General features: G+C 45.4%; 1 protein-coding gene across 2 annotated transcripts in view; it reads left to right on the top strand.

The window, feature by feature from the left end:
* The window catches only part of DLGAP1 (DLG associated protein 1), a 271,090-nt gene that overhangs the window by 12,333 nt on the left and 244,202 nt on the right, over nt 1–14,555 (top strand). The window contains exon 1 of one of the 2 annotated variants that reach the window (XM_045007860.1): nt 12,448–12,474. The exons of the other annotated variant lie outside the window; for it this stretch is intronic. The gene's annotated coding sequence lies outside the window, so the exon portion shown is untranslated. Of the gene's footprint in view, nt 1–12,447; nt 12,475–14,555 lie in introns of those variants that run through there. 2 annotated transcript variants of the gene reach the window in all.

Here is a 14,555-nt window from a genome sequence, read left to right as displayed (position 1 = left end):
GTGGACATCTGCTTTAGTGCATATTCTTTGCAAAATATCAGTGATCTATTGCAAAGAACATAGGAAGGGGTAGTATATGAGAGATACTTCCATTATGGGCTTGATGTTGAGTCCTTATAGTATGTAACTAAAAATAATAATTATTAATTACAAAGAATCCAAACTTCCTTTGATTATGGATTATGAACAAGATTTGAATTTAAGAAATTAGAGGCCAGATTACCAGCCCAGTTCAAACCAGACCTTCACATTTGCAGGTACGGATAATGGTGGATGCAAAATTGCACCCCAAAACACTTATTTGTGACTGCAGTATGCAGCTGCAAAAATGGCCATGAATAGCAGAGAATCTCAGCCTAAGCACAGCTGTCCTGTGAACAGACCCATTAGTAGTTTTCTATTTCTCAGAAACATTTTATTTAGCTGATGTTACAAAAAAAATGTTGACTAATGATTTCATTAGTTTCTCATCTCCATCATATTTGGCAAGCTTCAAAATATCTGGAACAGATGATATTTCTGGAGATGAAAGGCGCTGGAGCAAGTATCTGAAGAAAGAAGATAGTGAACTAAATAAACAGGAGGAGGTAGTGAAAGTGATGGGAGAGAAGTCAGAAAAAGAGTCATGCACTTCCATTCTGTGATTCAGTTTCATATTGTTTTGTTTTTTTCTTAAATGTGTTGGGAAACTATGCTAGATTGCCTGCAGGTTTGATCCATGCATCTTGTGCCTGGTAAAAGAACAACTGGGAAGTTTGGGACTAATTATTAATGTGATTGAGTAAATACTTCTCTTGGTAAATGCAGAGTGCCAGCTGCCTGTAAGCAAATAGTGGAAAGGCCCATAATCCAAGAAACCATTTTGGGGTATTAATAACCTGGAGGAAGTGTGTCCTAGTGGATAGAACACTGGACTGGGACTCAGGAGACTGGGATTCTAATCCCATCTCACCCACTGGCTACTGAGTGAAGTTGGGCAAGTCACATCACCACTCTATGCCTCAGTTTTCCCATTTTTATTATCTGTGGGTGATGATTTACTCCTAATAATGGACACAAGTAAAATGCTTCTACTGCAGTGTTTCCCAGACTTGGGACGCTGCTTGTTTAGGGAAAGCCCCTGGCGGGCCGGGCCGGGCTGGACCATTTATCTGCCGTGTCCGCAGGTCCGGCCGATCGTGGCTCCCACTGGCCACAGTTTGCTGCTCCAGTCCAATGGGAGCTGCTGGAAGTGGTGGCCAGCACGTCCCTCGGCCCGCGCTGCTTCCAGCAGCTCCCATCGGCCTGGAGCAGCGAACTGCGGCCAGTGGGAGCCACGATCGGCCGGACCTGCAGACTGAGGGTCATACCCCAGCTACAACCATCAGTTGCCAGCCACTATTGTAGCTGCAGCAGTGAAATACCCAGCATAGAGAGGCAAAGCTACTATTGCACTAATGGACTTTACCCCAGTTTCAAGTACAGATAAACTCAATTGGTGCAAATAGCAGCTTTGCCTGTTGGTGCTACAGATTTGTATCAAGGGCTGTATTTGGGGCAAATCCCCAGTGTAGACAATGCCAAGCTGTCAATCATCTACTAGAAGTAACTTTAAATTTGAGCATAGTGACTAATCCAAAACCCACTGAAGTTGATAGAAAAATTAGACTGAATTTACATTTTTTCCTGATTTAGTGTAGCATAGTGTAGCACCATTCCGTCCTTAGGCTTATAAACAGTCCTTAACTTGTATGCTGTCAGGCAACTCGGCATTTCCCAAATTCCTGAACAAAGATATATAATTTATCACTGAGAAAATAATGTATTTGATGAAGTTGTTTTTTTCTTCTCATGGAATAAACCTGAGCAGGTTGCTTTTGTTATTAGAGTGTATTCAGAAAAAAAATCAGTATTTTATTCTATGGAATGACTGAATATTGGACTTTTGAACTGTGTGCTTAGTGGTGATTGGCTAGATTTGTCACCTGACATTGTTTTGTTTCCTGATTGGATGAGAAGGGAAAAGTACTTCCTACACAAATAACTGTGTATGCCAATTTAAAATTCAGTTTCTATGAATACTTACACATGCAATTTTAAAATTTGCTTTCAGTAAGCTTACCAGTAAAATTTGATTGCTCATATGGTCAAAGAAAGCCAACACAAAAGGTATAGAAACCGTAACCCAGAGAATTTATTTAAAAATTATAGCCAAATATTCACAGAAAATGTTTTGCATTATTCAACCAATATCAATTTAATGTTTAGATATATTAGGTACAATATTTAACAGAATTAAAATCAATTGAAATAATATTGGATGACGTACAAAATGCAACTATTTTAATAAGATTTGTTAAAAATATTAAGAAAGGAAATGGGTATAGGAGATGCTTCCATTTGGGGAAACAGTCTTCGCAGTATGGGGTTGTCTACCCTGGGAAATTAGAGTATGTTACAACACAACTCTGAGACGACATGATGACTAAACCAATATTAAACATTCAGGACCCAATTCTCATTTATATCACAGTTAAGGGGAACTGTACCTGTATTTCCCCTTAGTGATCCAGCATGGGCAAACCACTCTTAGGGTATGGCTACACTTACAAATCTGCAGCGCTGGTAGTTGCAGCGCTGGTCGTCCAGCTGTGCAGGGCCAGCGCTGGTGTGTGGCCACACTCACAGCTACCAGCGCTGCAGTGTGGCCACATTTGCAGCATTTGCAGCGCTGTTGGGAGTGATGAATTATGGGCAGCTATCCCAGCATTCAAGTGGCAGCAACGTGCTTTTCAAAAGAGGGGGGTGTGGGGCAGTGTGACAGGGACCGGGGGGGGGGGGAGAGAGTGGATTTTTGGAACTGACACTGTGCAAAATCAGAAAATTTTCCCACCCCCTTACTGTTAACTGCAAACAGCCTGCATCCAACATACTCTCTTTCCCCCCTCTGCCCCCTCCCCCCGTTTCTCTCAAGCAAAGCAAACACTCAACCCCTGTGAATGACTCCTTTTCTCGCTGCTGGTCAAGCAAAACACAAACACTCAACCCCTGTGAATCACACAGGGAGGAGGATCTCATTTGATTGTTCACAGATTGATCACAGCAAACAGGAGCTGATAAGCAGCTCCGGTAGAGCAGCTCCAGTAGCAACGGAGCTCCGGAGGTTCACAACAAAACAAAGAGAGGCTGCATAACAAAACAAAGGGAGTAATTTAGTTAAAAGCATTCTGGGATACACCCTTATACCCTGGAGGCCAATAACAGCGCTGGTGTGTGGCCACACTTGATGACTAGCGCTGCAGCACCAGCGCTGCAATCCTTATTCCCCATGCTGAGTGAGGTGTACGGCCAGCACTGCAGCCAGGGAGTTGCAGCGCTGGAAGTGCCCTGCAGGTGTGGCCACTTACTAATTGCAGCGCTGGAAAGCCTCCACCAGCGCTGCAACTCGCAAGTGTAGCCATACCCAGCTCCCTCGCTGTTGCCTCTCTTGAGTGGAGGCCTGCATCTCTCTCCCTTCTGATGGGTATTTCCAGGCTGTACCACTCCCTGCCTAAGCAGACCTGCTTGCTTTCTCTTCAGAGACTGAGAAGAGTGATTGCTACAGATATGCTACCACAATTTTATTCTTAAGGTAAAAGCATCACAGAGAAAACATACTAAAAACAATAAAAGAACCTTCACTTATGCTAATAAGCTTGCTAGAATTCACCTCAACCCTAACATGGATTCTGGCAGGAACAACCCTGCCTGGTGAGTCCTTGTGGTTACCAGTTCATCACAACTTCAGCTCAGAACAAGCACACTCATGAAAAAGTTTAGTCCACCCTTTATACAGATGAGAAGTCTTTGATCTGGAGTTTCCAGAAGCAGGTAGTTAGTACACAATGGGTCTTTCTCCCCAGGGCATATCTTCAAAAGGTTGGCTTCAGAGGGGAGAATTTGCATTCCCTTCAGCTCAAATTATTTCCTAAGGAAATTCACTTCGCACATATTGTTTCAAAAAGATCTTGGGACTTCCTTATCCCTTCCAAAGATTGTATTACTATTTTTCCTGCTAAAGAAGTTCCATACAATCTCCCAATAATACGTAAACATTTGTATTTGTAATACAATGAACTCCAAAGATGCTAGATTCAGTTAAGTAAAGTTTAATTTAATTCAATAAGGTTTGGCTAGGATGGAACAATTTACATTAAAGGCCTCTTTGCACCACTTTGACAATGTGAAGAAACCTTAAAGAGGTGGGAAGGTGTAATTTGTGTACTCTCTAAGGCCCATTTATACTGCCAGAGCAATATAAAAGTGCCTTAGGGTTTGGCTACACTTGCAGCTGTACAGCGTTGGGAGTTAAAGCTGTCTTCGTATAGCTGTGTAGGGAAAGCGCTGCAGTGTGGCCAACTGACAGCCACCAGCGCTGCAGGGTGGCCGCATTTGCAGCGGTGTTGGGAGTGGTACATTATGGGCAGCTATCCCAGCATTCAAGTGGCTGCAATGTGCTTTTCAAAAGAGATGGGTGGGGTGGAGTGTGACAGGGAGCGTGGGGGAGACAGAGAGAGTGGATTTTTGGAGCTGACACTGTGTCAGCTCCCTGCCTTGCAAGTTCCAACCCCTTCCCCCATCCCTCTCTCATTCACTAAATGCAAATAGCCTTCTTTGTTTTTTTCCTCACAGACCAGATAAGCAGCTTCTCCGAAATGGACCCCCCCCCCGTCCCGCCCAACGTGCTGTTTCTCTCCTCAAGCAAACACTAGCTGTGGACATTCCAAAGGGATCCCCCTGCCTCTGCTCATTCACTGCAAACAGGAGCTGTTTGTTTTTTAGATAAGCAGGTCCGGGAGCCCCGAGTTCACAACAAAACAAAGAGAAGCATCACAACAAAACAAAGAGTGTTATCTTTACTTAAAAGCATTATGGGAAGGTTCCAGAGGTCAGTTACAGCGTAGTAAGATTAATCACTGTTTACACTGGCACCCCAGTGCTGCAACAGCAGCGCTGTTCTCTTTATTCCTCTCGTCAATGTGGAGTACATGCAGCGCTGTAGCCAGGGAGATACAGTGCTGTATGTGCCTTGCCAGTGTGGACGGGGAGTACCCGTATTCTTCCGTGTATAAGACGCCCCCACGTATAAGATGCCTCCAAGTTTTCTAACCCCAAATTCAGGTGTTTTTTTTGTTTTGTTTTGTTTTCTTTGCCGCTCCAGCCGCGCTTCAGCTGTCCCCCCCGACTTTGCCGCTCAGGCACAGGAAGAGAACGCCGAGGTAGGGGTAGAGGGGCCGAGGAGGGCCATGCGCCCCGGCTGGTCTCCGGCGGCGGCCCTGCCCGGCTCCTGCCGCATCCCTCCCCGGCCACGCGGCTCCTGCCCTGGCCCCGCGTCCCCGGCCCCGCGACTCCTGCCCTGGCCCCGCGACTCCTGCCCTGGCCCCGCGTCCCCGGCCGCGCGACTCCTGCCCTGGCCCCGCGTCCCCGGCCGCCCGGCTCCCCACGTCCCCGACCCCCCGGCTCCCCAGCCCCCCGGCCCCAGCCGCCCAGCTCCCCGCGTCCCCAGCCGCCCGCTCACCGGCCGCCCAGCCCTGCGTCCCCAGCCGCCGGCTCCCCGCGTCCCCGACCCCCCGTGTCCCCAGCCGCCCGCTCCCCGGCCGCCCGGCTCCCCGCCTCCCCGGCCGCCCGGCTCCCCGGCTCCCCAGCCCCGCATCCCCAGCCACCCGGTTCCCCGCGTCCCCGGCCGCCCGGCTCCCCGCATCCCCCGCCCCCCGCCTCCCCGCGTCCCCGGCCGCCCGGTTACCCAGCCGCCCGGCTCCCCGCGTCCCCAGCCACCCGGCTCCCCGCGTCCCTAGCCGCCCGGCTCCCCAGCCGCCCGGCGCCCCGCATCCCCAGCCGCCCGGCTCCCCGCGTCCCCAGCCACCCGGCTCCCGCGTCCCTAGCCGCCCGGCTCCCCAGCCGCCCGGCTCCCCGCGTCCCCGGCCGCCTGGCTCTCCGCGTCCCCAGCCCTGCGTCCCTGGCCGCCCGGCTCCCCGCATCCCCAGCCGCCCAGCTCCCCAGCCCCGCGTCCCCAGCCCCGCGTCCCCAGCCGCCCGGCTCCCCGCGTCCCCAGCTGCCCGGCTCCGGTAGTGCGGTCCGGGCACTGAAGCGGCTGCGACCCCACCTACCTGCATGCCCGGCTCCGGACACTGACTGGCCCCGTGGCTCCGGCCGCGTGACTCCTGCCCCTGCCCCGGCCCCGCGCTCCCAGCTCCAGCCGCGGCGGCTGGACTTTAGCGCCGCCAGCCACGTGCAGGCAGCGCGGTAAGGGGGCAGGGAGGGGGTGTTGGAGAGAGGGCAGGGGAGTTCGGGGGTGGGGGGGGTGGATAGGGGTTGGGGGGTCAGAGGGCAGGGAACAGGGGGCTTACTTCCGTGTATAAGACTACCCTCAATTTTTAGTCTAAGGATTTTAGGAAAAAGTATAGTCTTATACATGGAAAAATACGGTAAGTTACAGCACTGGAAAGCCACCACCAGCGCTGTAACTCTCAAGTGTAGCCAAGCCCTTAGTGTAGATGAGAATAAGATCCTCAAAGTAGATGTGAACTGTCAATAAGAAGAATTTTTCAGAATGTTATGAACATGTAAAAGGTTATAATAAACGCATTACAATATTTACCAAATAAACATGACCATCCTGACCACTCTTTTGTTTATATAATATAACCATATTGGCATAACAGACTTGGAATACGTGAACCAGATTTTCAAAACTGGTTTGTACCCATAAAAATTGCATTTATATATTGCTAAATTTATGCTTAAAGATTTCTATGCACACAGAATGGGTAATAGGCATATTTGCACCTGTCTGTGCAACCCATTACTAATGGGGTTTTACAAGCAATGGTGCATGTGCAAATTTTGCAAGCACAGTTTGGGTTCCCATATTTGAAATTTTGGCCTCACATATCTATTTACTTGGTCTATAGATAATAAAAGGAATGTTTCCTGATGTATGTTTTATTTTACTTAACAGCGTTGAGTGAATTGTGTGAAATTATTCATGTTTAGTTTTTAGTTAAATTTAAACCCTAGTAAATGCGTTAATCTACGGTGCGGTAGATCCATTTAATAATTGTAGGTGAATCTCTGTAAATATTCTTTTAATGAAAACGTGGCAAGTCTTTAAGTGTTGGCCTATTGAAAAGCAATGAATGGTTTTCCACTTTAACCTAACACAATACATTTCTGGTTTCAAAGGAATATATGAAACGTATATAAAATCACTTAGATAAGTCAGATATGAGAATAGGAGAAACTGACTATTTTTAGTGGAACCGATGAAGAGAAGACAGAGGGTGAGCAGTGCTCCTTTATTAAAGATAGACGTACCATAGATGATCGGAGATGAAGAGTAATACTCTCTGAAGAGCATTTCTTTATATTTATTGAAAAGGTACCTAATTTAAGATAAGAGAGAACATATTTGGCTCATAATGTTTTCACTGTTACAGTTACAGTGCTGCTCACTTAAGCATCACTCAGGAAAATAAGTAATGCATCTATGTTGTAACTGGCAAGATTCTCTTCTTCAAGACACCTCCAGCTGATTATTAATGTTTAAAGAGTTCTTGATCAAATCCTCCTTGCGCACTGTATGTCAGTCAGTGCAAAGGAAACTGAATTAAAATGCTGAAAATTGGAATACAGAAGCTAAAAGTGTATTCTCAAACATTTTCATATTCAGTTGCAAGGGTATTATGAACATTTTGGCCCCAAAACTACAAACACTTAAGCATATGCATTACTATTCTATTGTGAGTAGTTCCATTAGCTGTTATGAGACTACTTGTGTGTGTAAAAGCTTTTCATGTGTAAGTGTTTGCAGGATTGGGGCATCTTGAGGACTATATGGCTATATGCTAACGATGAGTAATTAATTGAACTTGTACCATTTTATATTTTTCTACTTCTTATTTGTAACGGACCAAGATATTTCATTAATATCATAACTGCATTATTACCACCGAAATATCAAACGGGTTGTCAGCTAGCAACCCGTCCTAGAAATCCCAAAAATATTATGGGTCAGACAAAGATGCATAAGAAGGGAATTTTGCTATATTAATTTTTTCCTTTAGAAACAATCTTCCCCTAAACAAATATAGGTAGGAAACTGTACCAAATGGTCATTTTGTGATGTGGATAATGTCATTGAAGAACAAGTCGGGATTTATTTCTTGAGAGGTGAATGACTAGGTCATTTATCCACTGTGCCATCCCCCTTCATGGTTCTTATACAGACCTGGGATTAATATTTTGCCAAGGAAATTGAACTTTGAAGTGTGCTGGTAACAATTCCACAATGTTTATTTTTCCCTTCCAAGATGTGCATATGCAGCTTCCTGTTAAGGGTTCTGGTAATGTCTATTCTATACTAAGGAGTATTCCAACTGCCTATACAGATAATTGAAAGCACTGTGTACACATATTACTACATCACAGCCGGCATTAATTGTGATAAAAATAAAACCCTCTGCAGTGTTGGCTCTACGCAGGGTCTGTGCAGCACTGTCAGTATTATTCATTCTACAGAAGGCAAGGATTTCCTGTTTCACACATCATTTCATAATCTCAGATGTGCAATCATATGTCACATGTATAGCACTTCTCACAGGGAAGCACTGAAGAAACACTCTGATGCACTAGATAGCAATCTGTAGTGGAGGACAGCAGTTTTTACTAGAGCTTACCACAGTGCAAGGCCCTTCTTACTTGAGTCTAATAAGCCATTCATAATGGAGACAGATCCGGACTGTATTTGCATGAACTATGCTTCCCCACTGTAGGTTGATGGCATAAAGCCTAAGATATCCGTATGCTCATGTGTGCTCTGGGATTGCAGAGGCCTGGTGACAAATTGGCAATTGCTACTGTTCCTGTAGGCGTCACTAAGATATTGCTGTTTTCCTTCATTTCTTATATCACGTGATGTTCTGGGAAGTTGTGCACATTCTGTTTTTTCGTGCTGCACAGGGAGCTGAACTCCAAGAAGTTAAGAAATATAGCCCATGTCCCTTGAGATGTAATTGACCTGTACATGAAACAGTGGGTCAATAGTGCTATTTTGATAGTAGGAAAAGTTTTTCTAGCATGGTTTAACACACTTCCAGGTTCACTATTATATTGCAGAGACAGCCAATACTACTGGTCATGTTGCTATTAGTATTTGACTCCCCATCCCTTTACAGGATTCCTTAGTATACTTTGTTTCCTCTCTTCCTCCTTGGGTATTACTAAAATTTATAATGCTGTCGTAGATACCCTGGGATATATTTTTAAGGGCAAATCATGTTCACAGCACCAAGGAGCAGAGCTACATGCTGAAGATCTCTGGAGGGAAGAAATCCTTCCTCAGGTCACAAAGAAAGAAGTAAGCCTTTCTCTGGCTACTGCTTCAGCTTTAATTCTAGAGTCTCTTTTCAGCAATTGTGTGCCTCTTTACAGTCATTCAGTGGCAAATAATTCCACATAGCTACCAATCCCCTAGCCTTGCTTTTGCATGGGCATCAATGCAACTCAGGATGGAATGCCTTTTCCTAATTAGTGCATGAGTGTTGGTAGCATTTGGGGTATCCAGGGCTCAACTAGAAAACTTGAAACACAGATTTAATGTTCCCAATTTAAAAAATAATAGCCCAAAACATCTATTTGTTGTTGTTTTATGATCCTCTGGCTTTATAATTTATACCAATTATGACCAACAAAAAACATACAGTTGAGATTTTCAAATCAGTGCAGGGGGACTTAGCTACCCATCTTTCCATTACAGATAATGGGATATGTGTGACTGCACTGCTTTGAAAAATCTTACCCTATGTGGAAAACATTAATCACCATTTAATGTGCTTTCGAAAATACATTGGGAACTTTTGAAAATCTCCCCCTTAATTGTTGGCAAATTTTAATATTTAGCACACTGCCATGTCTGAGGTACCACAGCTATTTCCTGTTCTTAGCAAAGGGATATAGCAGCAGTACCTCAGATACTGTGTACTGCGGTGTCTTTACAATTGGTAAACACTGTCTTCTCAATGGGCATCTTTTGGGGTGGAGTGGGGGGGAGTTCTTCATGTCTGTCTGTAAAGTGCCTACTACTCTTTCAGCAGTATGTAAATATTTAATAATAATACAGAATAATTCATAATTTAATAGTGTTTAAATCCAGAAAGGACCATTAGATCATCTAGTCCAACCTCCTGTATCTCCCAGTTCATTATTTTTCATCCAGATACCCCTGTATTAACCCCAAACATTTTAATTAGACTAAAGTATTTTAATCCTCAGGAAACTAAACTGTGCCACAGGGAGAGAACAGGAGAGACCCAGGTACCCCACAGCGCTCAGAGCCCCTACAATGGCAGGGAATTGATTAGGTGAGATACGCCCAGATGATTTTAGCAGTCTAACCATGACAGAGGAAGGGGGAAAACCACCAATATACCAGCCAATCTGACCTGGAGGAAAATTCCTTCCTAAACCCAAATCTATTGATCAGTGTGTCCCTGAGCATGGGAGTAAGACGCTCCAGCCAGGCATCTAGAAAGAGGATTAATAATAAATGGTATTAAAAAGCTATAATTTTCCTGTTGATATAGGTAGTAATAATAATACTTGGCATTCTGTAACATATTTCATCCCATTTTTGGTGCCTAATCAATCTTCATATCTGTTTATGTTCAAGTGTTGTTGAATTTTGTATTATTCAAAAATGAATAGGCAAATTCACAGTGAGATTTTTTTAAAGGCTGAGATGATCATCTGAGACTAAAGATTGTGCCAAATATATTCATGGTATGATCATATGATCATTTCTACCCTTTAAAAAAAAAAGTCTAGCACATTCTAGTTCAATAATACAGAGCTAGGTTTTAGTTATTCATCCCTTTGGCAGCTCAAAATACAGTAGGATTCAGTAAGAGACTGTGAAACGGTTGTTTATTTCAAGTCCTGTTGAATATTTCATATTAGAGCTATCAATAAGCTTACTGGACAGCAGAGTAGTCTTGCTAGCCTGGATGATTTGTCGAGACAGACACTGAGAAAATCATACATTGTGGAGTTTAGTTAGTTCTGAAAACTAGCCTGTCACTAAATATTTAAGAGAGAAATCTTCAATGAATAACTTCTAAGGAAAGTCAGATAATTGTCCTAATTCTGCCAATTGTTCTAACTAGTCATTAGAAGGGGCTTAAAATAGAGATCTTATACCAAAATTATCTCTGATGTTTCCATTGAAGTCACTGGAGTTATGTCATGGATGGCCCATAGTCTCTTTACTGTAATAATACTAGTCAGTGCATGGTTATTTTGACTGCATGGGAAATTAATCTCCATTTTGGCTGTTAGTACAATTTTAAAAACTGTTTTTAGATAGTGGTCCAAATCCTGCTCTCTGATATGCATATACATATCACCCAGGAGGGGAATAGTCCTTTTTTGTCCAAATGCACCAGACTATAGAAAGGGGGAAATATATTACTGCGTTTTGCTTACATTTAAAAACCTTTGGGCAGAGGCCAAACTTGATACATTTGAGCTCCAGAATGAAGATTTCAGCATTATGAGAGTGTGAAAATATCATTTATAAACAAACTTGAGAATGACCTTTTTAGGGAAACTGTTTTGTAATCTTTATACAATGGGACGCTACCTATACTTGCTATAATAGCTAAGTGTTCATTTAAGTTAGTGGGAGTCTTTCCATTGACTTCACTGGGTTTTAGATCAGGCCCTTAAACATCTTATCAAAGGAAGTCAAATTTCAAAGCTTTTTAATACTGTACATTCTACTCTGTGATGTTTTCGTATTTACAAAATAAATACACAGAAAGAAAATGTAAGGACTCAGGGACAGCTGATATTCCCACTATGCCATTGGGAGACCATGCAGAGGCACTGCCAGGAAACCTACAAGGAGTAGGCGCTGCAGGAAGTACCACCCAAGAGGCCCAGGTGACAGTACCCTGTGACACTCTGCCAAGCACCCTTTTTATCCTAAGGGGTTGCTCTAGGAAGTTGTCTGGGCAGCCACACAGACTTCAGCCTCGCTCCCAAGCCAGACTTTGCTTGATCTCCTGCTTTCTAGTCTCCAACCCAGTCTGACTCTGATCCTGATTCTTGCTTACGGAACCAGACTCTTGAGCTTCCTAGGGTTGCCAACCCTCTCAGTTTTGCTGGCAATCTCCCAGAATCAGGCTCTATCTTGCGGAGGCTGCTGAAAGTCCGGCGGCACAGCAGGGCTAAGGCAGGCTCCCTGCTGTTTCCGGAACCATCCAGCACATCCCTGTGGCCCCTGGGGGAAACAGGGTCTCCGTACACTGCCCCCACCCCAAGTGCCAACTCTGCAGCTCCCATTGGCTGGGAACTGCAGCCAATGGGAGCTGCAGGGACAGAGTGCAGAGACCCCCTTGACCTCCCGCCTTTGAGCCACTAACAGAGGGATGTGCCGGTCTCTTTCAGGAGCCGCCTAAGGTAAGTGATGCCTGGCCTGAGCCCGCACCCTTCAACTCCTGCCGCACTCAACACCCCTGCCCCAGCCCAGAGCCTGCACCCCACACCCAAACTCCCTCCCAGAGCCTGCACTCCGCACCCCAACCCCAGCCCAGAGCCCACACCCCACGCTCAAACTCCCTCCCAAAGCCCTCACCCCCTCCCACACCCAAACTCCCTCCCAGAGCCTGCACTCTATACCCTCCCCGCTCCCAAACTCCCTCCCAGAGCCTGCACCCTCTCCTGCACCCCAACCACCTGCCCCAGCCTGGTGAAAGTGAGAGAGGAGAGCAAGCAAGGGAGGAGGGGATGGAGTGAGCGTGGCCTCTGAGCAAGGGGCGGGGCAAGGGTGTTTGGGTTTGTGCGATTAGACAGTTGTCAACCCTACCTCCAACTCCTGCCCAGTGACTATTGTCTCTGGTGGGCAGACCTCAGCCCAGCTGTGATTTCAAAGCCAGGCTGCCTACACCCTGATCCCTTACAGAAAGAGACATAGATATAATTTGTTTATAGTGGTCATAATGTTACCCAGGGTTCTTTCAACCCAAAGCTCTTGGTAACTTTATTCTGTGCGAGGAGGTGTCAGGAAATAAATCAGGGGAGACACAGCCGTCCGACTGATAGATGGCTGGCACAAATAGGACAACACAAGAGTGCTTTCACTTAAAGCTAAACTTTACTTAGTCTCAAGCACTTACACACATCCGCAACAAGTTAGTAAAAGACCCCAAACCCTTGATAATTACCAAAGTTGAGTGTGGCTTTCGAGTGATACAACGGCAGCCCATCTGCCACTGGGGAACACAAGATGCATCCAGAGGGAGAGGCCAGTCCCAAAATGAGTCCCACCTGTCTCAAGCTTTTTCCCCTTATTTATACATTAGTAATTAAAGAAACCTTGTTAAGTAAGCAGTTTCAAGCAAGAGGTTCTTTCTGATTATTGATTAACCAGGTGTGGGTCTTTCCAGAACTTGCAGCCTTGAGACCTCAATAGACATTCCTGGGGCATATCCTACTCTTTGAAAACGCATGTATCAGCAAATTTAACCCAATTCTTATCAGGAAGGACGCGGGGTCAAGCCGCCCTTTCGGTGGCACCCTAAATCCTCCTCCCCTCCTGCCTTGGTCAAGCTAAGACTTGCTTTTAACAGCTTGCTGACTAGGCTGTCTTTAACAATAAGCCATAGTGGTTTCAGGCACTTTACTGGTTTGCCAAAGTCTCCCCGTACAATAATACATCAGAAATTCTCCTTCCAATTTATTGCTTCATCTAATGACACACTCAGCAATGCCACATGTTACTGAGCCAGGTCAAGAGCAGCAGTCATTAAATAAATGTCTGGTTTAAGTTAACTTATTGTTTGTTCCTTTAGACCAGTGTTTCCCAAACTTGGGACGCTGCTTGTGCAGGGAAAGCCCCTGGTGGGCCAGGCCGGTTTGTTTACCTGCCCCGTCCGCAGGTCCGGCTGATCGCGGCTCCCACTGGTCGTGGTTCGCTGCTCCAGGCCACTGGGAGCTGCTGGAAGTGGCACGGGCCGAGAGACATACTGGCCACTGCTTCCCGCAGCTCCCATTGGCCTGGAGCAGCGAACTGTGGCCACTGGGAGCCACGATCGGCTGAACCTGCGGACACGGCAGGTAAACAAACCGGCCCGGCCCGCCAGGAGCTTTCCCTACACAAGCAGCGTCCCAAGTTTGGGAAACGCTGCTTTAGACTAGTTGATATCAGCGTCCAGTCCTCCTGTCATTGATGTAGTGATTTAAAGACTTGACATAAGTCAGAATACAAAAACATTACAGGTAATAACACAAGTATATTTATTGTCATAACATAAAATAATACTTAACATGTATTTTTTATTATCGGGAATCTCATTGGTAGTCTTCAAAGGCTTTTTGCTAATGGTCTGAGATCACCCTCATCACTATTCTGTTAAGACCATAGAAGTCTCTTTTAGACCACAGTGTAATGGAATTAAACCAACATTAAGGGTCTTAACAGAGTTTTCTTCTGTCTATTTATTCTGGTAGAAATCAGCAATCCTTTCCTTTTGATAACAGCT

The sequence above is a fragment of the Mauremys mutica genome, chromosome 2, assembly GCF_020497125.1.
Source record: "Mauremys mutica isolate MM-2020 ecotype Southern chromosome 2, ASM2049712v1, whole genome shotgun sequence".
Classification (NCBI taxonomy): Eukaryota; Metazoa; Chordata; order Testudines; family Geoemydidae; genus Mauremys; species Mauremys mutica.
This window is presented reverse-complemented; position numbering and strand designations above follow the sequence as displayed.